A 25,962-nucleotide genomic window follows, 5' to 3' on the forward strand; every position below is an offset into this window, starting at 1 on the left:
GACCTGAGTTTCCAATATTTTAGCTCCTGATTTTTCACTTATTACAAAATTACATATCATGAGCTTGGTGTTTTCTGTGACTTTTTTTGCTTGTGTGGAAGAGTGGAAGAGAATGGACTATACACTCAGACAGACCTTGGTTTAAATATCAACTTTGCTGCTTAATAGCTTTGTGACCTTGGGGAAATTTCTGAACTTCTATAAACCTCAGTTTTGTCATCTGTACCTCATGGGATGGCTGTGAGTATAAAATAAATAATAATCATAAAGAACTTAGCAAAATGTATGGAAAGTAATAAGCACTCATTAGAGGGTAGTTATGATTTTTACTATTAGTATTCCCATAATTATATCAAATTACTATCACTATTACATCTATTATTTTCATTATTGTTATTATTATTCTTTATAATTCTGTGATTTGGTTCTCTGATCTCTCCAAAGATCTTATGACAGCTAAAAGTATAAGCTCTTACTAGAGAGTAGCTACAAAGCTCTCTTTTACATTCCTTTAGAATGTCTACTACCTGTGGATGACTTAGTAAATGTGTGTTCTACATAATAAAGATGACAACACTGTAACCATTCAAGGATGCAGGAAATGTCTAGGGGAGATTAGGATTTCACTGGTTTTCCAACCAATAGCATTTGGAATGCTACAGGGATTTGGAAGTAATCATCACATCAATGTCATCCCCTTCTGTGGTGTGGGCAGAGAGGACTATTTTTAGTGACTAGAAGGTGATGGAGGTGGGAAGACAGTACTTCCTGATTAGGTTGGTAATTGCTCGCAGTTTATTCAACATTACTATTGAATTAGTATTGAAAAGGCAATTTCATGCTTCATGAAGTGGCAAATTTGATTTGTATGCTGGGAAAGCAAGGGAACAAATGTGACATTAACAGTAATAATTACATCCCACCCTAAAACAAGGCAAGGTAAACATTTCACATCACTTTGGCATGAAGCATGCTTTCCCTTACCACTTTTTAATAGACTAAGGACAGGACATCCTAAGATAACAGAAGTCCTTTTGTTGGAATTTTTTGGCCTGATTTTTTTCTAAGTAATAAATTATTGCATTCTGTTTGTTCTGCTAAATAAGAAATTTGTCACATGCTAACATAAACAAATGAATTGCTCATATTTACTTATATGTAGGTATGAATAAGCTAGAAACATTCTCTGCATCTCCATGTTGTCATCATACTCTATCCAGCTTTGATCATGGCTTTGATTTAAGAGCTTCAATCCTTGAAGAAGGAGTTGGTAAGGGAACAGATTTGCCCCCTGACCATTAATTCCTTTATTCTTCACTTTGTACATGTGGGTAGTGATTTCTTTTTCAATGATGTTACTTCTATGGATGCTTCTGTCTGAAGAACTTTACTTGGACTCACTAATGTTTTCTCAAAGAAGGAAGACTTTGCTCCTCCTTGGGACTAAACTAATGAATGACTGTGGTCAGTTTCAGAAGCAGCCTTACACATTAATCATGGCGTTTATCGTGGGTAGAATTTTGACGTCATTTGCACCAATGCTTCATATAAAGCCCCAGGAGAAATTTCTGTTAGACCAAAGTGCCTGGAGAAATGGTACCTCTCGAGAGTATAGCAGCTGTTTTGCATGGTTATTATGGTTTCTGTGACCATTATATTCGTTATGTTTTCCTTCTTGCTTTGAGCACTAGGAGGCTCAGCGTTGGATTTATAGCCCACTTAGCCCAGGACTGATGTGAACTCATCTAGCTATTGTGTCCTCTTACTACTATAACCTTGTCTTGCTTCCACCTTAATTAAATGATTTTTGTTAGTTTTTTTGAATTTCAAAAGTAATGTTACATATTTAGATAAAACAACAAAAACAACAAATAGTTGTAATAAGTCCCAGGTGTCACTCTCTAGGGAAAGTCATTTTTGATAGTTTGGCAGTGTATATCCTTTCAGATGTAATATAATAAATATATTATTTATGTATAACACATAGTTATACGTAAATAATATATGTACATATATACATACACACATATGTGTGTGTATATGTGTGTATGTGCACACATACACATGCACTCTTTTCTTAACTCAGAAGTATGTTCTTCCATGGCATTTTACAAAGATCTGCATTATTTTTAAAAGTTGCTTAGTATTGAGTGGTATAGCTGGACTGTACTTTATCTGGCCATTCTATTGTCAGAATTGAAGTTATCTTCAATTATTCTCTCTTCAAATAATCATACATTGAGTATCCTTGCATGATAGTTTCCTAGAGGTAATCTTGCTATTTCAAAAGATCTATGTTTTAAAATTTTTGGTAAGTCCTTCTAAATTTCTCTCCAAAAAAAAAAAGAACCGGTCTAAATATCAGCTAAATAATATATGAATGTTTGTTTCCCCACATCCTAACCAAAATGATTATTGGCAGACATAATTTTTTTTTCAATCTAATGGATAAAAACTGTCTCTTGTTGGATTTGGAACAAATGAAAATATCTCTGAGTACAAGGACCAAGTCCTCCTGGGAGCCGACACTCTTTCTCCCCGGCACCCAGATCCTGGGCTACTGTGTGTTCAAAGCTGGCTATAGTAGGCATTCCCATCAGGGAACTGAAGCCCAGGAGGTCTCAAGGCCAAGGTCACAGTAGCCCCTAAGTGCAGGAGTGGATAAAGAAGATAGCAAAAGGGACAGAAGTCTACTTGCCACAGACTTTCCCTCACTTCCAGAAAATAAAAATGTTCCAGAAAACAAAACAAACAAACAAAAAAACATCTCTTGTTTCAACATGCATTTCTCCCATCACCAGCATGAACATCTGTTGCAATGTTTACTGGCCAATTCTATTTCTTCCTGGGTAAGTTGCCATTTGTTTATTGGCTTTTTTCCTTCTTAACTTATAGGTTCTCTTTGTATGTTATGAATGCTAAACCTTTATTAACTAGACTGCAAATGTTTTTCTCCTCCTTCTTTTAAGCAATCAATGGGTTTTTCTACATAAAAGGTTTAATTTTTTGTTACCAAAATTGAGAGTCTTTATGATTTTAATGTTTCACATTATATAAAGAGTTCTCATTTTTCCTCATTTCCAAGAAATCTGCAAGGTCAATTTTTATTTCCTCTTTACATAAAATTTTATGTATGTGAGTCCTTAAAAAATGTCCAATGATTTTTATTTTCCCTTACTTTCTTTTTGTTGTTGTCGTTGTTACACTTGCACCATCATCAGAGAATGTAATTTGTAGGACTTGAGATTTTGTGTATTTTTTGAGAGCTTCTTTATGGCCTAGTATGTGATCACTTTTTGTAAATATTTCATAGTCAGCTAAAAAGAGTGTATAGTCTCAGGATGTCTGGAACACAGTCCAGGTTTTTTTCCCCTTCCTTTCTTTCTTTCACCCCTTTTCCCTCTTCCCTCTGTTCCTTCTTTTTGTCTCTGCCTCTCCTCTCCTTCTCATTCTTTCTAGACTGTTAACTATGTTATTCAAATCCTCTATATCCTTACTTTTGTGACTACAGAATTCAATTTAAAAAATCTTCCAGTTTTTTAAATAAAATTCTCCTTTTGTTGTCCTTAATTTTTAAATGTACTGTTATGGGTATTAACATTCACAAGTGTTATATTATTAGAACACATGTTTTTATCAATATAAATTATACTCTTTTTTGTATATAATGCTTTTTGTCTTGAATTCTACTTTGTCTGTAACTCCCAAGTGTTTGTTGTACTGGCATTGGCCTCATAAATCTTAGTCCATTCCTTTATTTTTAACTTTTTGTGGCTTTATTTTCTCTTTAAACAAATATGATTATATTGTTTTGTTTATTTGTTTCCCCCACTCCAACTGAGTCCTTTAAGTAAAAAAATTCAACTGATATTCAGTCATTATAATGTCTGATATGTTTGTTATTTCATGTTTTTCATACTTTATCATATTTTCTTGCTTATTTTTTCATTTTACATTTTAGTAGTTTAAAGGTTCCACCTTATATTTTTGTTCTTCTAGTGGTTATCCTTAAACTCTTCACAAACAGAAATTATTTTCCTTTCTCCATAAAAATGGAGCAGTACCTACAGCCACCTTACTTAAAATAAGAGCTGTGTAACCAGGTATTTTACATCATTCCTTTATTTCTTCCTTACTACTTCCTATGTACTGTTAAAATTATCTTGAATTTTGGTTCCAGGTCATTAATTTTTCACTTTGTGCCTCTTCTGTTTTATGAATACCTACTTAACAATTCTATTAAATTTCACTGTCATATTTTCAACAATTACTTAGTATTAACTCAGTTTTACTGATATCATTGCTCTTTTTATTGGTATGCTATGTATTTCTGTTTCTCGGCTTTATTTTGCTGAAGTACAACCAGAAATTTTATCTTTTTTGAAGTTTTGTTTTCAGAAAACCTATGTGGATGGTAAAATCTCTGAGTTTTTATATATCTAAGAATGTAATTTCACCCCTGCTTCATACTTTAATGATAGGACTCAAATTTCAAAATGTATTTCCTTAGCTCTTTTTTGTTTGTTTGTTTGTTAAAATTTATTTATTTATTTAATTTATTTATTTTGGCTGTGTTGGGTCTTCGTTGCTGCGCGCGGGCTTCTCTAATTGCAGCAAGCGGGAGCTACTCTTCATTGGTGTGTGGGCTTCTCATTGCGGTGGCTTCTCTTGCTGCAGAGCATGGGCTCTAGGTGCGTGGGCTTCAGTAGTTGTAGCATGTGGGCTCAGTAGTTGTGGCTCACGGGCTCTAGAGCACAGGTTCAGTAGTTGTGGCGCACGAGCTTAGTTGCTCCGTGGCATGTGGGATCCTCCCAGACCAGGGATCGAACCTGTGTTCCCTGCACTGGCAGGTGGATTCTCAACCACTGCACCACCAGGGAGGCCCCTTAGCTCTTTTTAGGCATTGGTCATTGTTCTCCTGCTTTCTGGATTATAGATGAGAAGTTCGAGGCTAGGAATTAAAGTCATGGGTTTCAGAAATAGGCAACCTAAGTTTTAATTCCATATCTATTACTTACTGTCTGTATGACTGCTTAACTTCAGTGTGGCTCTGCTTCCTCGTGCATATATATATATAATAAGCATATGGTACATGGTCCTTGCATGGTGAAAGTTAAAGTAAAATCCTTAGCACAAATAAATAATGGACCAAGTGATGAGAATGATAACAGTTCCTTTATACCAACCTTATATATTTTTTCCCTCTGGAAGCTTATAGGATTTTTCTTTATACTTGAGGATCCCAATTTTTTATAATTTTGCCATAGAGGACTCAATTGGCTTTTTTCTCTGAAACTCTTTTCAGCTCAGAGACATTTCTTCTATTATTTATTTGGTCACATCCTACCCACTAAACATATGTGTTTCTTTTATTCTTCCTATACAGCTATTGTGTCTGCTGAATCTGTTCTCCATGTATATTAATTCTCTATTGCTGCTATAACAAACTACAACAAAACAAATGTCTTATTTTATTCTGGAGGTCTGAAGTCTGAAATTGGCTTCACTGGGCAAAGATCAAGGTGTCAGCAGAATGATATTTATTCTGTAGGCTCTAGGGGAGAAGCCACTCATTTGCCTTCTCCATCTTCTAGAGGCTACCTGCATTCCTTGGTTCGTGGTCCCTCCCTTTATCCTCAAAGTTAGCAGCACAGCATCTTTAAATCTCTCTCTGGCTTTGATATTCCTTCCTTGCTCTTTCACTTATAAGGGCCCATGTGATTACATTGAACCCACCTGAATAATCCAAGGTAGTGTCCCCATCTCAAGATCCTTAACTTAATCACATCTGCAAAGTTTATTTGTCATGGAAGGTAACTTATTCGCCATTTTTAGGGGTTAGATATGGACATCTTTTTAAGGGTCATTATTCTGCCTAACAAACCCCTCTTTGCTTTCTTTATAAAGACCACCTGTTTGGATTTTTACTTTGTTTTCTGAGCGAGTTCTTTGCCTTACTTTTCCAGATCTCAGAGATAGGCATACATTTTATTTCTGCAATATTTTTAATTTTCAAGAATTCTGATTCATCTTTTTTTAACTGGGAGGACACACAATTATCTATGAAAGATTCTAATTTTACTTGTTTTACAGTTTGTTTTTTTTCTGTTTTATACATTAGCTCTTTTTCCCCGCAGATTTGTCTTTATTTATCCTATGAATCACTTTCAGACTGTTAATTTTCATTCAACATTAGTGATTAGGCTACTTGTTCATACTTACAAATCTGGATCTAAATGAACAGGCTGACGCCTTGAGTTTGCCATTCTCATCACATGGAAAAATCATTGTCTCTCCAACAGGGAAAGTATTTTGGTGACAGAAGCCCTGGCTCCTTTCAGAAGGGTGGGGACTAGTGACTGGGAAGTTTTTTTTTTAGGAGGTGTGGGGATTTACCCTTTAGTGACCCACCATGGTAACCAAAGTTACTTGGGAGCCCAGCACTATATCTTTTTGGACCCTAGTGCCCTCTCTGGGAGCCCCTCATTCACCCTACCCTATTCAGGGAGCCATTCTTTCAGCTTTACTCAGGGGAACAAATGCTGCATTAGCATTTTGAATGGTCCAGTTCTTTCAGGGCTCTTTATTCAGTTATCTCTCAACTTTCTCCTGCTCCCTGATCTTGGGGTCCCTCCAGAATTTTGCTGGGAAAACTCATATTTTCTTGGTACCTTCTTTTCCCCATTGACTATTGTGGATTATTTAGCTTGTTAAGATTCTTAGTAAGTGATCTGTTGCCATCTGCCTTATACCTCTCAGAAATTTCTGAGTAGTCTGATCTGCCAATGGCAAGCTCCTTATACTTTTCCAGTGATGTTATTATTTTGTTCTTATTTGCATATTTTATTTGAGTCATTTAACGGGATGTGATTCAGGAGACATACATGGTCACCTATCTTGAACTGCAAAATTCTTTTATAAATTGTTTATTGTATTGCTGTGTATGTGTTTTTATAAATTATAACAAACCTTTGTGAAAATGTACAAATACATAAAAATGATATTGAAATATGGTAAATAGATTGATAGAAATTTTGATCTATTGACCTCACAAATATAGAATATCTGATTTTGTCTGAATGACCCTGTGTTATTTGATCATTAACTTATTTAACAAACATATATATGCATAAGGCTATGTTATGCACTGGAGCTTTTGTTGTTGTTGTCTTTTAAATAGACTTTCTGTTCTTCTTGATATCTATTGTTCATAGGATTCAATTTTGCACTTTAGGTTCATGCAAACCTGAGCATTTAACATTCATTATAGATCAGTAATTTATTTCATTCAGTAATTGGTTAGAGAATTCTGAAGGTCAGAGAATTAATTTCCATGGACCTTGAGTTCTCTGATTTCTAAGTTCCTTATTGGAAACCATAGTTTCTCTTGGCCAGTTTGATTTTTCTCTATGCTCATGAAGACTAAATTTAAATCAGAGCCACAGAATCCATCTTCTAGAGTCAGAACACTAATTTTTTAGCCATTGCTCAGAATTCTCCAGTAGAAATACTTCCCTCCCTCAAACCCTCCATGTGTGCTCTATTTCTGCATCTGACAGAGAGAGTACTTTACTATAATCCTGAACTAGGGTTTATAGCCTAGGGTTTATAGCATAGGTTTTCCTGACATCTGCATAGGCATTTTACACCCCTACAGAATCAAATGGCTTTATGTTATTCTTGATCCTTTGTGGTGACTTTGTTTCCATTTTTTCACATATTTGCTCCTGTATTTTGATTATTATAGTCTTTTCATCTGCAAGTTAGTGTGTAGCTTGATGTTATCTACCTCTTACAATAGCAATAATATCAATAGTGACAATAATAATAATAATTTATTAAGTGTCAACTAGGCACAAAGTGCTTTTACATACTATATCAAATTTAAGGGCTTTTAACTGAAAGTAATAGAAAATGAAACCATGGTATCATAAAAAAGTAGTTTATTTTTGTTTTGTTTTTGTTCTTTTTTTTTTTTGAGAAAGATCATTTAAATTTAATCTATCATTTAAAAACTTGACCAACTAAAAGTTTTGTCTTTTTTTAAAATTATACTTATGTATTTATTTATTTATCATCATGATTTCTGGAATAATGCAATAGCATTATTCACTTTTTTACCATTTTTATTGGAGTATAATTGCTTTACAATGGTGTGTTACTTTCTGCTTTATAACAAAGTGGATCAGTTATACATATACATATATCCCCATATCTCTTCCCTCTTGCATCTCCCTCCCTCCCACCCTCCCTATCCCACCCTTCTAACTGGTCACAGAGCACCGAGCTGATCTCCCTGTGTTATGCGACTGCTTCTCACTAACAATCTATTTTACATTTGGTAGTGTATATATGTCCATATATACACTACCCTCTGTCATTTTGTCCCAGCTTACCCTTCCCCCTCCCTGTGTCCTCAAGTCCATTCTCTAGTAGGTCTGCATCTTTACTCTTATCTTGCCCCTAGGTTCTTCATGACCATTTTTTTTTGATTCCATATATATGTGTTAGCATACAGTATTTATTTTTTCTCTTTCTGATTTACTACACTCTGTATGACAGACTCTAGGTCCACCACCTCACTACAAATAACTCAATTTCGTTTCTTTTTATGGCTGAGTAATATTCCATTGTATATATGTACCACATATTTATCCATTCATCTGTTGATGGACACTTAGGTTGCTTCCATGTCCTGGCTATTGTAAATAGAGCTGCAATGACATTGTGGTACGTGACTCTTTTTGAATTATGGTTTTCTCAGGGTATATGCCCAGTAGTGGGATTGTTGGGTCATATGGTAGTTATAAGACACTGATGAAAGAAATTAAAGGTGATACAAATATATGGAGAGATATACCATGTTCTTGGATTGGAAGAATCAACATTGTGAAAATGACTATACTACCCAAAGCAATCTACAGATTCAATGCAATCCCTATCAAACTACCACTGGCATTTTTCACAGAACTAGAACAAAAAAAATTCACAATTTGTATGGAAACACAAAAGACTCCAAATAGCCAAAGCAATCTTGAGAATGAAAAATGGAACTGGAGGAATCAGGCTCCCTGATGTCAGACTATACTACAAAGCTACAGCAATCAAGACAGTATGGTACTGGCACAAAAACAGAAATATAGATCAATGGAACAGGATAGAAAGCCCAGAGATAAACCCACGCACATATGGTCACCTTATCTTTGATAAAGGAGGCAAGAATATACAGTGGAGAAAAGAGAGCCTCTTCAATAAGTGGTGCTGGGAAAACTGGACAGCTACATGTAAAAGAATGAAATGATAACACTCCCTAACACCATACACAAAAATAAACTCAAAATGGATTAAAGACCTAAATGTAAGGCCAGACACTACTAAACTGTTAGAGAAATACATAGGCAGACCACTCCATGACATAAATCACAGCAAGATCCTTTTTGGCACACCTCCTAGAGAAATGGAAATAAAAACAAAAATAAACAAATGGGACCTAATGAAACTTAAAAGCTTTTGCACAGCAAAGGAAACCATAAACAAGATGAAAAGACAACCCTCTGAATGGGAGAAAATATTTGCAAATGAAGTAACTGACACAGGATTAATCTCCAAAATTTACAAGCAGCTCATGCAGCTCAATATCAAAAAAACAAATGACCCAATCCAAAAATGGGCAGAAGACCTAAATAGACATTTCTCCAAAGAAGATATACAGATTGCCAACAAACACATGTAAGGATGCTCAACATCATTAATCATTAGAGAAATGTAAATCAAAAGTACAATGCGATATCATCTCACACAGCTCAGAATGGCCATCATCAAAATATCTAGAAACAATAAATGCTGGAGAGGGTGTGGAGAAAAGGGAACCCTCCTGCACTGTTGGTGGGAATGTAAATTGATACAGCCACTATGGAGAACAGTATGGAGGTTCCTTAAAAAACTAAAAGAACAAAAAAGTAGTTTATTTTTGTCAAGTAGTGAGAGGTTTGGAGTTGACAGCTGCTAGTGCTGGTCCATTTGTTCATTGTTACCCATGATGAAGCCTCTAGTATTCTCATGGCCTTTTCCTCATTGTGGTAGGATGACTATATCAGCTCCAGCTGTCATACCCACTATCAGGAAGAAGGAAGGAGGAAAGGAAAGAATCTGTATCAGAAAAATAAAAGCATTCCCAAAGATATAGCCAACTTCACTTGTGTCTGATTGGCCAGAATGACAACATACAACCACCCTGGCTGGAATTGTCTGGGAGAAGAAATTTGAGAATGCAGGTTCAGCCAACTAACCCATGTTGTCTATATGTTTTCCATACCCACATTATCTTATTTTACAAATCTGTGTCACTGTTATTCCCCTTCCCATTTTATATTTAAGGATATAGAATGTCAAAGAATTGATGTGACTAACCTAAAATCATACCACGGGGAAGAGGAATAACTGGGATTTGAGCCCATCTCCATCTTTCTCTGAACTCCCATTCTTTATACTTTATTACACTCTATCTCAAGATTGTTTATAAAACACCAATAGGCATAATTCAAGCAGTGTTGAAGGAATAAATGAGTGATTGACTTCCTAGCTTGGGTGCTTATGTACCTGACTCTATATGAGAGATAGTTCTGTTAAGGGCCTTAAAGGCTCCCAATCATGAGGCTCAAATCCTTTGAATCAGCTTTGAGAGATGGGTGGGAAGAGCTTAGAATTCACCAGCCTGGGTTCAAGTCCCAACTTCACCACTTACTAATATATTATTATGAATCCATCACTTAATCTCTCTGCACCCTAGGGTTCTCTTCTTTCTCTTTGCCACCATTCTCTCCAAGTGCAGTTATGTATTGCAGCCCAATTAATTGTCAAGAAGTACAGTTTCAACTCTATTATTCCTCTGCTCAAAAATCATCAGTACGTTAGTCACTGTGAACTGGCTACTCAAAAGGGACTAATAAGTATCTTTTCCCTTAGCTTTCTTTACCACAGTGGCAGGAAATGTAAAATACTCAAAAATTTTCAGCCTCCCCTACAGCTATGGATGGCATAACATATTTCTAGTGAGATGTAAGTGAAAGTTTTAGGAGGGGATTGACCAGCATGTCCCTTTATCCTTAACCCTTCTTCCTGCCTGTAGCACAGACATGAGGCTAGAGGTGGAGCAGCCATATTATGACCATGAGGTGGCAAATATGAGGACAGAAGCCATGTGTGGAGAATGACAGGGTGGGGCAAATGGGAAGAGCCTGGGTCTCCCATGGCGTCACTGAGCCACCATACAGACTCTGGACTGCCTGCCCCTGATTTCTCATTGCATGGGATAAACAAACTCCCTTCTCGTTCAAACCACTGTCTGTTATGTTCCTCTGTCTTTTGCAGATAAAAAAGTTCTTATCTGATATAATTTCCTACTGGGTAAAATATAACCTCTTTAAGTCAGTATTAAAAATTCTCTAGAGTCTGGCTTCAACCTTCTTTACAAACCTTTCTTCTACTTCTTCCGTTCCCAAATTCTATTATTCATCTAAACCAAATTGCTTACTGTTCCCACCTCCACTTCAAGGCTAGGCTGAAGGATGACCTCTTCCTCCAACAAGTTTTTTTCATAGTACCTGATTGGTGTCATTTCTCATTCCTTAGAACTTTGAGCTTTTATAACCCTTATCACTTTCTCTCTGAATTATAGTTATTTAGGTATCTGTCTCATTTCCCCGTTTGTGAACTCCTAAAAGCCTAGTGCACACACATACACAAACACCACCTCAATCTCCACACAGCATCTTGCCCAGGTGGGTCCTCTGTGGTAATGGATGGGTGGTAGTACATGTGATTGTTTTGGGTTATTTCTCTTTGTGCTACATACCAAACATAATCATTGGTATCTCTTATTTGTCCCTACTGTTTGAATCTTTGTCAGTTGAAACAGTTTTCTTATTCAGATGTACATACTTTCCAAACTCTTTTGACCTACTTATGAAAACCTGGGAAAGAGGAGAAATGGCCTTGTTTGTGGTTCTTGGTTTACAGGACTCTTTCCAAGCTGTTTGCTATGCACTGAGCAGAAACAAGCTTTCACTTCTCTCCTTGGCAGGCAGATTGATCTGTGCTGCTGTCATTACTGTCACCCAGCTCCAAATTCAACAATCTTGGGATAAGTAGACTGAAAGAAGCTTTGAATACAAGGACCAAATATGATTCTTGTTTTCTGTGAAGCTTAGCACAGTGCCTTACAAATGCTAGTGACCCAATAAATATTTTTGATTGATTTGAAATTATGTTTTGAGTCCAAATTTTCCAATAGGGTTTTTTGCCTTTAATTACTGTTCACTCACTTATTATTTATGTGTAGTATTCATACTTTGACTACTTCCCAAACAGATTTGTGGTAACTGAAAGCTACAGGTACGCTATAACCATTAAGCCATTCAAGTGAAGTTAAAAAGACAAAATCCAAACAATAATGGCCAAGTGGGGTAGAATCTTATAGTTCAACTCATTTATTCCTCCCAACAAAATTATGGACTTAGTGTTTTTTACAAATGAGAAAGCCAAGGATCAGAGAGGTTGAGCAAATAGGAACAGGCCTTATTCTCATGAATTTCAGAGCCCAGAGTCAGACCCAGTATCTGCTGGCTCCATGGTCTACACTTTACTCTGCCTCACATTGCAAGAGAACTAGAATTCCACTCACCCTGCCTGCTCTGTTCTCGAGAATGAACTAAAAGACAAAAAAGAGATGGATGATTTAGAAAAATACATTACAACAACCATAAATTAACTAAAATTTTTAGTTCTGTGATGTTTCCTGTAAATCCCTATGCCACTGGCACAATAATGGAATGTCAGGAGTGAAGAGACACTAAAAATCATGTAGTTTTGCTCTCTCCCTTTTTCCAAATGAAGAAACTAGGGAAAGTAAGTTGCCCACAATACTCAATATAAATGCTTCATCTATGCCAGCTTACTCCTCCAAGAATTGTTTAATAGCTGGGAGACTCCAACTGCCTTTCTGTCTAGGGATTGGGATTATAATCAAAGCCATCTCAAAGGATGGATGTATCTAGTAGGCCCCCATCTATTAAAAGAGCTTTCACAGAAGCCTTAGCAAGCAATGTTTGGTCATCTGTTTTGTTATCTTTGATGGTAACTTTATTTTCATACATGTAGGTGAACCTTCCATTTGGAATTTGTGGTTAAATGGTAAGTGAACCCATTACTAATTTTGTAAAGGTAAAAATGCTCTTATGAGCAGGGACGTTTAATTAGAAGATAAGTAAGTGTGGCGGCTAGTCTCCAAAGTTGGCCCCCCAATTCACCATGCTTCCCAGGAACCATTCTCTTTTGTACTCAGGTGATGGTGCATTTGATTCTTGACTGGCCCAGTGTGACCAACAGAATGCGGTAGAAGTGGTACTGCATTACTTTCAAGGCTAAGTCCTAAGAATCCTTGCAGTCTCCCCCTGGGTCTCTTTTCTTTTCCACCGTGGGTCTCTTGATGCTCACTCCTGGGGATTTCCATCTCAGAACCCAACTACTTTGTCCAAGAAGCTGAAGCCACCTGGAGAAGCCATGTGTAGGTGTTCTGGTTGACAGGCCCAGCGGAGTTCCGAGCCAACTTCTAATATTAGCTGCTAGTCTTGGGAGTGACTCTTCTTAACATCCAGCCCAGAGAGTCTTCGGATGACTCTAGTCCCAGGTTACAACCACATGAAAAAGACCAAGGAAGGGCCTCCCATCTGAGGCCAGGCAATCTACAGAACCATGAGTGATAATAATAAATCATTATTTTGAGCTGCTGAGTTTTGAGATGGTTTGTTATATAGCAATATATAACAAGTTTCTTTCTGGATGCCCATCCTCTAAGCAGGGGAGTATTTAGAGAAACCCTAACTTTATCTAAAGACTTGCTATTTTTTTCACTCTTCTCTATCAAGAATAAGGTCAATAATAGGGCTGACCATGAAAGATTATATGAATGGATTTAGAGATAGGTTCATTTAAGATAGGAATCCTTAAACCTTAATATGTGTCAGATTTTCCGAGGGGCTCATTTACAATGTGGGTTCTAGGGCCCTACCCCAAAGATCTGATTCAAAGGGATCTCAGATGGGATCTAGGAATTAGATTTTTTTAAAGCACTTAAGTGATTCTATCAGAGTAGTTCTGACTTTGTGGAACACTGTGTAAAGATGAGACAGACCAATCACACTTTTGAGTTGATTTGTAGGAGGAGATTGTTACTCCAGGAAATTTTTATAGTTGGCAGCTGTAGCTTTTATAGTCACTCAGTCCATCTTTGTCTAAGACCACACTGCTAAATTCACCCAAAATGCTTAAAACACCTCTGGAAATGGCTTTAAAGAATGGGTCTTTAGAAATGTTACATGTGGCTGGGAGAAGATTCATCCTCCTACCCACCCTCACTACTGGATTGGCCATAGCTGTAAGATAGCTTGGAGAGACATAATCTCTTTTTTGGCCTCCTGCACTATTTCTAGTGTTCCTGTGTTAATCTCTGCACTCTCTGCCGATGACTAAGGACATTCCTGGAGGACACATCATGACTTTTAACAAAGTCTTAGAAACTTCATCTTTCCCACCCTACTCATTGCCTGACTCTCTAGTGCATATGTTCTGGGGCCCAGTGGCCAAAATTATATCTGTTCAAAGCCTAAGATGGCAAATCTGCTTTGCTCTCTTTATTCTGTCAACAGGTATTTAGCGCATGACTATTACTCCAAAGCACTGGGTGGATTTTGAAGGTTGAAGTGAAGGAAAGATGGAAAGAAAAGGAAGGCATTGGTTCCTTCCTGAAGGGTCTCCCAGTTTAATAACATGTTTGGGATTGTCATGACAACAAACCAATACATCCATGTGATAAGATGATAAGATTTATATGGGGAAACTAGAAAAGCTGGGAGGGACCAAGAGAAAGGAGGCTATTAGCCGTATATGGGCTCAGGGCAGGTATCAAGGAGGTCATCTTAGGAAGGTATATAAGATTTTAACAGAGTAATATATGTTGTAAAGGAGAGAAGAAGTGTATTTTAAGAGAGGGGAAAGAAAGAGCAAATATGGGGAGCTGTAAAAAGTATATGTTTGAGGCAAAGCCAAGAGTTCACTTTGGTAAAAATGAAGGACACTGAGAGAGGTGACAAGAGCTAAGAGTGAAAATTTGAGTGGTGGATTGTACAAGAGTGTGAATGCCATATCCAGTGGTTGGACCTTTATCCTCTTCATCATGGGGAGCTAGCAAGGAGATTTCAATCATTCAACAAGTCAGGCCTCATTTTTGTCCCTGAGAGGATAACACTTGGAAAAAAAAAAATTAGATGAAAAAGTTCTGCTGTCTTAGAGCTTGCATTCTTTTATGAAGACAAAGACAACAAACAAAATAAGCAAAATATGTTGTATGTCAGGTGGTGCCATGGCTAAGTTGTTTCCCAAAAAAGGATATGTTGAAGTCTTAACCCCTGGTACCTGTGTATGCGAACTTATTTGGAAATAATCTTTGCAGATGTCATCAACTTAAGATGATGTCATACTAGATTATGGTGAGCCCTAAATTCAATGGCTGTTGTTCTTGTAAGAAGGTCATGTGATGATGAAGGAAGAGATTAAAGTGATGTATCAGTAAGCCAAGGAACACCAAGTATTCATGTCAACCACCACAAGCTAGGAAGAGGCATGGAACAGATTCTCCCTTAGAGCCACAGGAAGGAATCAGGCTTGCCAACACTTTGACTTCAGATTTCTGGCCTCAAGAACTGTGAGACAATAGATTTTTATTGTTTTAAGTCACCCAGTTTGTGGTGATTTGTTACAGCAGCCTTAGGAATCTAATATAGATGTTAATAATTGCTAAAAGAAGAAAATGCTGGAAAGGGGAATAGGAAATGCTGAGAGGGTGGGAGGAGTGCTATTTTAAATAGTGTAGTAATAGAAAGCTTTACTGAGAATAAGACATCAAGTCAAAGACCTGGGTGGGTTAAATTTGCAAGCCTTTGGATATTGCAAGGAGAATGTTCCAAGCAGGGGAAAGAGAACAGCAAATGCAGAGGTCCTAAGAGAAGAGCAAATGCCCAGCCTGTTCTAGAGGAAGCTAAGAGGCAGAAGTGGGGACTAGGAGAAGTAAAGGGCAATGATGTCAGGGGGATTCCAGAGGCCATGTCATGTAAGGTCTAATAGGCTATTATAAGGACTTTGCTTTTACTCTGAGAAAGATGAGGGACTTCTGTAGGATTGTAAGTAAACTGACAATCTATTTTATGGTTTAAAAGAATCACTCTTTATTGAGAATTGCTGAATGGATTCAAAAGCCAAGTCAGGGCAGCCAGTGAAAAGGTTATTGCAACAATCCAGGGGAGGGTTATTGTGTCTTGACCCAAGGTGGTAGCAGAAGAGTTGGTGAAAAGTACTCAAATTCTGAATATAATTTGAAAGTTGGTCAAAAAGATGGGTTAAATATTGAATGTAAGTGAAAGAGAGGGGTCAAGGATGACTTCAAGATATCTGTTTGAATAGACTAAAAGATGGAATTATTTATCATTTTGCAGAAAAATGCAAGATAAGGTTTGTGAGAGAATATGAGTTCAGTTTGGGGTATACTGGGTTTGACATACTGATCAAACATCTAAGTAGACATATTGAATAAGCAGTAGGGTATATGAATCTAGAATTCAGGAGAGTGCTAGGCTAAAAGTAAAATATGAAGTATGTTTAACATAGATGGCATTAAAAGCCATGACTGATTAAATCAAACTAGAGATAAAGTTCACAAACTAAGCCCTGGGGCACCCATCATTAAGATGAGGAGGAGTTATTTTAAAAAAAGAATGTATAAAGAGAGGCCGCGATAGTGAGAGGCCCGCGCACCGCGATGAAGAGTGGCCCCCGCTTGCCACAACTGGAGAAAGCCCTCGCACAGAAACGAAGACCCAACACAGTCAAAAATAAATAAATAAATAAATAAAATTTTAAAAAAAATGTATATATCAATATATGTATAACTGAATCATATTGCTGTACAGCAGAAATTAACAAAACAGTGTAAATCAACTATACCTCAATTAAAAATAATATTAAAAAAAAGAAAAGATGAGGAGGAGTTGAGGTAAAATCAGCAAAGGAGACTAAACTGAAGCTGCTGCGAAGGAGATGAAAAGTAGAAGAGCATGATATCGTGGGAGCCAGGAGAAGAAAGTGTTCTCAGGTGGAAGGAGCTGCATGTGTGTCATGTATGATGAATACTAAAACTGACCATTGGATCAACAATACTGAGGTTGATCAAGGGCCATTAGTGACGTTGACAAGAGCAATAGTAATGAGTAGAAGAAGAAAAACATGACTAGCATGTGTCTGTGAGAAAATGGCATGTGAGTTGCAAATGATACTGACAAGTCTTGATTTTGCTGTAGAGAACAGCAGAGAAATAGGCTTGTATCTCAAGGGGGAAGAGTGATCAAGAGAGGATTTTGTTTTAAGTTGGGAAGAATAACAGCATGTGTTTAAGATGATAGAAATGATCCAGGTGAGGGAAAGAAACTTGTTTATTATTTTTAGTTAGTTTGCATATATGCAATATATATGTGTATGTGTGTGTACACATATATATACACACAAGCTCATTGATCTTCCCCAAATAAAAGCAAACCAAAGTTTAGTTCATTCAGATAACTATGGAATAAATATGACAAGGTGATGACTCACTGTTAATAGTTTGATGTTATTCCTTCTGGACCTGTACTACACACATAAAATCTATCCCGCTGATGAAGTGTTCCACCAGTACCTTAACTAAGATGGGCCCCAGCATAATTACATTTGTTGGAAGCACAACCTCTCTTTTCTAATAAGAGAAGTGCCAAACTAACACTTTATTCCAGGAAAGGAGAATAAATAATGAATTCTGAGGTTTTTTAAAGGAAAACTTGCCTGGACCCCTTCGTGGATTCCCTAGAGATGGAAGAAAGGTGGCAACATTGGGTCTCTGAGCTGGTAGATTCCAGTCTTGACTCTGCTCTCTTCCTGGCAGGGGCCTGGAAGTTGCTTAGAGAGCTGAGCATGGAAAGCCACACTCTTAGCTGATGTTAGCTCAAAAGACATGAAGAGCATCCTCCATTGATTACCAAGTATAGATGTCTAGGTCAGGGACATCATTATAGCCAAGTACCATCATCGTAAACCCCACTGTGGGAAGCAAGTCTTCACAGTCACATCTTGTGAAAGTCAGCCACATTCAGCTGCATCATTTGAGGCTGGAAGTTAGATTGACATCCTCCCCCAACACACACATACAGACACAAAAAAAACCACACAACACAAACATGCACTATTCACAATTGGCATTCACGAGGCTCTAAGGTTTTAGGACAATTTTGGGGATGGGCAACCAAAAGTGAGAGATCTTGGATTTTCTTGTACTAAGGCTCAAATGATCAGTTGGGAAAAATAAAGAGGGGTATGATGATATAATACTATGAATTTATTATTTTTTATTTTTTCCAAGAAATGCAGGCTTTAATTGAATTCTGTAATATAACATTTGAGTTTTGAATGATAAGAGCAATAATTCTAGATAATACTTCCTATAAAATAGTTCCAAAGTTTTCTAATACATCAGTTAAATATATTCATTTGGACTACAAACAATTGTGAGAAAATGCTAACATACTCTGCTCCTTTCCCCCTTTCCCATCTTCAAGCTGCAGAAGGTGGCAAAGGAGTTTTTACAGATGCTTTTCTATCTTGGGTTGAGAATAATGATGCCATGTCCATAGCCACAGTGTTCTGTCAAATTGCTTGTAATGCCATGGAGAAAAATCACATAACCAATTATTTGTAATCATAGGGACCCCGCCAACAAATTTAAATTCTTCCTTCTCTAAAATATTTCTTTGTAGATAGTCCTAGTTAATATATTCTTTATCTATTTAAATTTCCATTTTTTTTCCTCAATGCTCTTTGACCATACTTTAGTTCAATTGTATATGTAATCTCTCCTCTCTCCCAGTCTACTCAAGAGGCACCAAAGCTCAGTAGGTGTAGGGAATGTGGTGTAATGAAGACCCACAGGCTGTGGACTAAAGCCAGTCTTAGTTCAGATTAATAGTTCACTATTAATGTCCTTGCCATTCATAGTGAGTGCTTTGGGCAAGGTACTTAATCTCTCTGATTTGCTTCTTACCTTTAAAATGGAGATGAGACCTAATGACTTCAGAACATCCAGCAACAATGTCCCGTACAAATGCTAATGCTATTTTTATTGGTATTATTATCAATATTAACCCAATAATCTCATCTCTAAAAGATCTCAAAGTCCTTTTAAAAATCACTAAGTTTAAAATACCTCAGTATTATCTATATCCTTCTCTCTCTATATATATAATGGATATATAGATATCTATATACCTATATCTCTATAGAGATGGATACAGATGGATATAGAGATATTCTCTCTCTCTGTTACACTGTCTCTGTGTAATTTTATTTTATTTTTATTTATTTATTTTAATTTTGGAATTTTATTTATTTTTTTATACAACAGGTCCTTATTAGTCATCAATTTTATACACATCAGTGTATACATGTCAATCCCAATCACCCAAATCATCACAACCCCACCCTCAGCCCCTGACTGCTTTCCCCCCTTGGTGTCCATATGTTTGTTCTCTACATCTGTGTCTCAATTTCTGACCTGCAAAGCGGTTCATCTGTACAATTTTTCTAGGTTCCACATATATGCACTAACATACGATATTTGTTTTTCTCTTTCTGACTTACTTCACTCTGTATGACAGTCTCTAGATCCATCCACGTCTCTACAAATGACTCAATTTCGTTCCTTTTTATGGCTGAGTAATATTCCATGGTATATATGTACCACATCGTCTATATCCATTCATCTGTCAATGGGCATTTAGGTTGCTTCCATGACCTGGCTATTGTAAATAGTGCTGCAATGAACATTGGGGTGCATGTGTCTTTTTGAATTATGGTTTTCTCTGGGTATATACCCAGTAGTGGGATTGCTGAATCATATGGTAATTCAATTTTTAGTTTTTTAAGGAACCTCCATACTGTTCTCCATAGTGGCTGTATCAATTTACATTCCCACCAACAGTGCAGGAGGGTTCCCTTTTCTCCACACCCTCTCCAGCATTTGTTGTTTGTAGATTTTCTGATGATGCCCATTCTAACTGGTGTGAGGTGATACCTCATTGTAGTTTTGATTTTCATTTCTCTAATAATTAGTGATGTTGAGCAGCTTTTCATGTGCTTCTTGGCTATCTGTATGTCTTCTTTGGAGAAATGTCTATTTAGGTTGTCTGCCCATTTTTGGATTGGGTTGTTTGTTTTTTTAATATCGAGCTACATGAGCTGTTTATATATTTTGGAGATTAATCCTTTGTCTGTTGATTCATTTGCAAATATTTTCTCCCATTCTGAGGATGGTCTTTTCGTCTTGTTTATGGTTTCCTTTGCTGTGCAAAAGCTTTGAAGTTTCATTAGGTCCCATTTGTTTATTTTTGTTTTTATTTCCATTACTCTAGGAGGTGGATCAAAAAAGATCTTGCTGTGATTTATGTCAAAGAGTGTTCTTCCTATGTTTTCCTCTAAGAGTTTGATAGTGTCTGGTCTTTCATTTAGGTCTTTAATCCACTTTGAGTTTATTTTTGTGTATGGTGTTAAGGAGTGTTCTCATTTCATTCTTTTACATGTAGCTGTCCAGTTTTCCCAGCACCACATATTGAAAAGACTGTATTTTCTCCACTGTATATTCTTGCCTCCTTTATCAAAGATAAGGTGACCATATGAGTGTTGGTTTATCTCTGGGCTTTCTATCCTGTTCCATTGATCTATATTTCTGTTTTTGTGCCAGTACCATATTGTCTTGATTACTGTAGCTTTGTAGTATAGTCTGAAGTCAGGGAGCCTGATTCCTCCAGCTCCTTTTTTCTTTCTCAAGATTGCTTTGGCTATTCAGGGTCTTTTGTTTTTCCATACAAATTGGGAGATTTTTTGTTCTAGTTCTGTGAAAAATGCCAGTGGTAGTTTGATAGGGATTGCATTGAATCTGTAGATTGCTTTGGGTAGTATAGTCATTTTCACAATGTTGATTTTTCCAATCCAAGAACATGGTATGTCTCTCCATCTGTTGGTATCATCTTTAACTTCTTTCATCAGTGTCTTATAGTTTTCTGCATACAGGTCTTTTGTCTCCCTAGGTAGGTTTATTCCTAGGTATTTTATTCCTTTTGTTACAATGGTAAATGGGAGTTTTTCCTTAATTTCTGTTTCAGATTTTTCATCATTAGTGTATAGGAATGCAAGAGATTTCTGTGCATTAATTTTTTATCCTGCAACTTGACCAAATTCATTGATTACCTCTAGTAGTTTTCTGGTGTCATCTTTAGGATTCTCTATGTATAGTATCATGTCATCTGCAAATAGTGACAGTTTACTTCTTCTGTTCCAACTTATATTCCTTTTATTTTGTTTTCTTCTCTAATTGCCGTGGCTAGGACTTCCAAAACTATGTGGAATAATAGTGGTGAGAGTGGACAGCCTTGTCTTGTTCCTGATCTTAGAGGAAATGCTTTCAGTTTTTCACCACTGAGAATGATGTTTTTGCCATTTTGATTACTATGTGTCTTGGTGTGTTTCTCCTTGGGTTTATACTGTATGGGACTCTCTGTGCTTCCTGGACTTGGGTGGCTATTTCCTTTCCCATGTTAGGGAAGTTTTCAACTATAATCTCTTCAAATATTTTCTCGGGCCCTTTCTCTCTCTCTTCTCCTTCTGGGACCCCTATAATGGGAATGTTGTTGCATTTAATGTTGTCCCAGAGGTCTCTTAGGCTGTCTTCATTTCTTTTCATTCTTTTTTCTTTATTCTGTTCCACAGCAGTGAATTCCACCATTCTGTCTTCCAGGTCACTTATCCGTTCTTCTGCCTCAGTTATTCTGCTTTTGATTCCTTCTAGTGTAGTTTTCATTTCAGTTATTGTATTGTTCATCTCTGTTTGTTTGTTCTTTAATTCTTCTAGGTCTTTGTTAAATATTTCTTGCATCTTCTCCATCTTTGCCTTCCTTCTTTTTCCGAAGTCCTGGATCATCTTCACTATCATTATCTTGAATTCGTTTTCTGGAAGGTTGCCTATCTCCACTTCATTTAGTTGTTTTTCTGGGATTTTATCTTGTTCCTTTATCTGGTACATAGCCCTCTGCTTTTTCATCTTGTCTATCTTTCTGTGAATGTGGTTGTTGTTCCACATGCTGCAGGATTGTAGTTCTTCTTGCTTCTGCTGTCTGCCCTCTGGTGGATGAGGCTATCTAAGAGGCTTGTACAAGTTCCCTGATGGGAGGTACTGGTGGTGGGTAGAGCTGACTGTTGCTCTGGTGGGCAGAGCTCAGTAAACCTTTAATCTGCTTGACTGATGATGGGTGGGGCTGGGTTCCCTCCCTGTTGGTTGTTTGGCCTGAGGCAACCCAACACTGGAGCCTACCTGGGTTCTTTGGTGGGGCTAATGGTGGACTCTGGGAGGGCTCAAGCCATAGAGTACTTCCCAGAACTTCTGCTGCCAGTGTCCATGTCCCCGTGGTGAGCCACAGCCACCACCCGCCTCTGCAGGAGACCCTCCAACACTAGCAGGTAGGTCTGGTTCAGTCTCACCTGGGGTCACTGCTTCTTCCCTTGGGTCCTGATGCACACACCACTTTGTGTGTGCCCTCCAAGAGTGGGGTCTCTGTTTCTCCAGTCTTGTCGAAGTCCTGCAATCAAATCCCACTAGCCTTCAAAGTCTGATTCTCTAGGAATTCTTCCTCCCATTGCCAGACTCCCAGGTTGGGAACTCTGACGTGGGGCTCAGAACCTTCACTCCAGTGGGTGGACTTCTGTGGTATAAGTGTTCTCCAGTCTGTGAGTCACCCACCCAGCAAATATGGGATTTGATTTTACTGTGATTGTGCCCCTCCTACCGTCTCATTGTGGCTTTTCCTTTTTCTTTGGATGTGGGGTATCTTTTTTGGTGAGTTCCAGTGTCTTCCTGTTGGTGATTGTCCAGCAGCTAGTTGTGATTCTGGTGTTCTCACAAGAGGGAGTGAGAGCACGTCCTTCTACTCTGCCATCTTGGTTCCTAATCAATACTATGACTTATGAAACAGTTTTTAATTAATTTATTTATACTTATATATATTGTACATGTCTAAATACAGATATCTTTGTATATATAAATATATATGCACATATATAACATAGATAATACTGTATGTGTTATATTATTTTGCAAGTTTCTTTCATTCTGTTTTTGGTTTTCTTTTTTTCTTTTTAGCCAAAAATACAAGATAGGTACCTATTTAAAGTCAGGCCATATATGTCTTTTCTTTCTCTTCAGCCACTGTGAAAGTATTCCACAGTATCCAACCATGGCCCTATTAATGAGCCTTTAGAATACTTCTGTTTCTTTACTATTACAAACAATATTGCTTCTAACATTTTGCACTTGAGCAAGCATCCCAATAGGATATGTTTCTAGAAGCGGAACTACAGAGCCAGAAAGTCACAGACTTGTAATTTTGATGGATTCTGCCAAATTGTTCTTCCCCGAGCTGTCTCTCTATCACAACACTATAAAATGTTCCTTTTCCCCCTTAGCTTTGCCAACCCAGATATTATCAGTCTTTAAAATTTTTGCCACTCTGGTATGTAAAAAATACTATCTCATTGTGACTGAGTTTGCATTTTCCTGATTGCTAGTGAGGTTCATCACTTTTTCATATGTTTATTTGCCTTTTGTATTTTCATGTGACTTGCCTATTCTTATCCTTTGTTCTTTTATTCTATTAGATAAGACTCATATTGATTTTTATGAGTTTGTTATACATTATGAATGTTAACTATTTTTCTTTTTTACATGTTGCAAATATTTTTTCTATTTTATCATTTGTTTTTTAAATGTGTTATTAGTGACTTTAGCTGGCATACAGAAACTTCTATTTTTAAGAATCTGTAAATCTTTTCCTTTGTCGTTTCTGGGTTTTGTCCTTGCTTGGGAAATCCTTCTTTAGCATAAGATTATAAAAACATAATTCTATTAATTTAATCATTGTGAGGTTTTTTTTAGCATTTATGCCTATAACCCATCTCAGAATTATTCTTAGTCTGTTTTGTGATGAAGTGATCTAACATTTTCCAGTTACTCAATTTATTGAATAAATCATGCATCACCACTAATTTGAAATGCAACTAAGTTCTTCCATGTGTATGGGTCTGTACTGTGCTTTCTCTTTCAGTTTCTCTCTTCATCTATTCATGCACCAATACCACAGGATTAATTGTTGCTATTTTATCATTCTATATGTTTTCACATCTAACTTTTTTATTTTTTAAAAAATATTTATTTATTTATTTATTGTGGCTGAGCTGGGTCATAGCTATGGCACACAGGATCTTCGTTGCGGCATGAGGGATTTTTAGTTGTGGCATGCGGGCTCTTAGTTGCGGCATGTGGGCTTGTTAATTGTGACTTGTGGACTCTTAGTTGCAGCATGCATGCGGGATCTAGCTCCCCGACCAGGGATCAAACCCTGGCCCCCTGCACTGGGAGCACAGAGTCTTACCAACTGGACCACCAGGGAAGCACACATCTAACTTTTTAAAAATCATGCTTCTACATAGGTCTTTTATCTACTTATTTATTTTTTATTTCTTAAACCTACTGGATATGCCAATAAGCAGGGTGTTTTTTTTTTTTTAAGGAATTCCTTTATTTTTATTATTTATTTATTTATTTGTTTATTTATTTATTTTTGGTTGTGTTGGGTCTTCGTTTCTGTGCAAGGGCTTTCTCTAGTTGCGGCAAGCGGGGGCCACTCTTCATCACAGTGTGCAGGCCTCTCACTATCGCGGCCTCTTTTGTTGCAGAGCATAAGCTCCAGACACGCAGGCTCAGTAGCTGTGGCTCACGGGCCTAGTTGCTCCATGGCATGTGGGATCTTCCCAGACCAGGGCTCGAACCCATGTCCCCTGCATTAGCAGGCAGATTCTCAACCACTGTGCCACCAGGGAAGCCCTAAGCAGAGTTTTCTATCAGAGATTGAGTTGGCAGTCAATTTCAGAACACCAGGAGTACCACAGTAAGAAAGTCTTCTGTCTAAAATATAGTGTATTAATAGAAAACTACAGTAAGGAGATAAATGCCATTGAAAAGATAGTTTGTTATTCACAGTTCCCAAGGGGAGGGGGCATGCCACATGATGGGGAGCTATATGGGGGAACACCAAGGTCTGCCAGGAAGGAGATAGGAAGGAGAGAACTGTGGGCAAGAGCCCTTATTATGGTTTCCATGGGAAGGAACCAAGGAGTCAGGGTAAGACTGAAGATTGAGTAGTTTGAATAAATTCAGCAGGTTTTTGAGCATAAGGGTTATTCCTAGTTGTCTGGTACCTGGCCACGGTGTGATTAGAGCAGATTGATAGTGACCCTGAGTGTGAGAGTCCAATAAAGGAGGTGGTAGAGGTATAGACTATGGATTAGTTGGTTTGCATATGAAAAGCATACTCACAGGCAAGTTGTTTACTATCTAAGAATTGGCTAACCTTGGGAGAGAGAGTCCCCAGATCAACAAGGACCCAGATGTCAAAGCATCAGAATACAGAATATAAATGACATAGTCAATACACCATCACTCAAGGAGTACCAGCTGGAGTGAATTTCACTCCTCTACTTATGTTACTGCCTTCAAAAAAAAAAAAAATTCCTCTCTCTAACATGGATTTCGGGAGATTCTTTGCATTCCATTCCTGCTCCTCATACTTGTTGATGTCCATGTGGAATGCCTCCAGGATTCTGCTGGGAGCAATTGGCTCTCCTCTCTGCAGAGAGATTTTCTTTGGTCTCCTTTAGGTCTCTCTGTTCTCTAGTCTTCATTTCCTGCCAAACCTGTCTTATTTGTTCTTTATTATTCAGAAA

The 25,962-nt window shown here is 37.4% G+C and overlaps 1 protein-coding gene across 4 annotated transcripts in view; it reads left to right on the forward strand.

The window, feature by feature from the left end:
• CA10 (carbonic anhydrase 10) overlaps positions 1 to 25,962 on the forward strand; it is a 615,488-nt gene that overhangs the window by 295,926 nt on the left and 293,600 nt on the right. The gene's annotated exons all lie outside the window — the stretch shown is intronic.

The sequence above is a fragment of the Balaenoptera borealis genome (assembly GCF_965194805.1).
Source record: "Balaenoptera borealis genome assembly, chromosome: 20".
NCBI lineage: Eukaryota > Metazoa > Chordata > Mammalia > Artiodactyla > Balaenopteridae > Balaenoptera > Balaenoptera borealis.